The sequence below is a fragment of the Mastomys coucha genome, unplaced genomic scaffold (assembly GCF_008632895.1).
Source record: "Mastomys coucha isolate ucsf_1 unplaced genomic scaffold, UCSF_Mcou_1 pScaffold20, whole genome shotgun sequence".
In the NCBI taxonomy this organism is placed as follows: domain Eukaryota; kingdom Metazoa; phylum Chordata; class Mammalia; order Rodentia; family Muridae; genus Mastomys; species Mastomys coucha.
The window spans coordinates 141,328,073-141,328,930 of record NW_022196903.1 but is presented as its reverse complement, the minus strand read 5'-3'; the positions used below and the strand labels follow the sequence as shown (position 1 = coordinate 141,328,930).

The 858-nt window shown below is 42.5% G+C and overlaps 1 long non-coding RNA gene across 1 annotated transcript in view; it reads left to right on the top strand.

Moving 5' to 3' along the window:
- LOC116098438 overlaps nt 1-580 on the top strand; it is a 7,994-nt gene extending 7,414 nt beyond the window's left edge. The window contains exon 2 of the long non-coding RNA XR_004121852.1: nt 369-580. This is a non-coding gene — a long non-coding RNA (uncharacterized LOC116098438). The remainder of the gene's footprint in view (nt 1-368) is intronic.
- Nucleotides 581-858: the final 278 nt, after the last annotated feature.

Sequence of the window (858 nt, the reverse complement as noted above, 5' to 3'; positions counted from 1 at the left end):
CCCCTCTATGTGCAGTCCTTGGTTGGTGGTTGAGACCCTGGGAGCTCTGAGGGTTCTAGTTAGTTCATACTGTTGTTCGTCCTAAGGAGATGCAAACCCCTCAGCTCCATTAGTCCTTTCTCTAACTCCTTCACTGGGGACCCTGTATTCAGTTCGATGGATGGCTGTGAGCCTCTACATCTGTATTAGTCAGATACTGTCAGAGCTAGAGATAACTTCCTAATTGCAATTTCCTCATTCCAGGTGACTCTAGTTTGTGTCAAGTTAACAATAAAACAACCAAAGACATTTATTATTTCAAAACAAAAATTCAACATTAGGTTAATCTTTATGTGTCTGATAACTGATCTTGACTTTGCTTCCATAAGATATTCTTAGATCTTCCTTCTTCAGTCATGCTCAGCTGAAAGATGGCTACTGGTGAATCTGCAATGTGTGACACAGCCATGTCTATAGCAGGAAGGGAAGAACAGAGAATCTTTCAGAACCTTCCAGCAGCAGTCCTTCATCACTCAACACTATTTGGAGAATCAGATGATATACTATGCTGAAGCAATCACTGACACAAGGATCCAAAGGGTATGGCTGGTTTAAACTGCCATAGAGGGTCCACAGGGGCTGAAGTCAGGGGTGGAGCCTGTCACCCCTGAAGAATGCTATCTCTTACTTGGATGGATATCTCAACAGAGCACAGTCTTATTAAAGAGGAGGAAGGGTGTGTGAGAAAAGACATTAGATGACCAGAAGTTCCTTCTAACAAATCTCCCTAAAATGCTAGCTTTTCTTCGTGAGGGACGTTCTAACCACCACTGATTGAAAAACAGTAGCATTTCCTTCTTCAAGAATCTGCTTGGATGA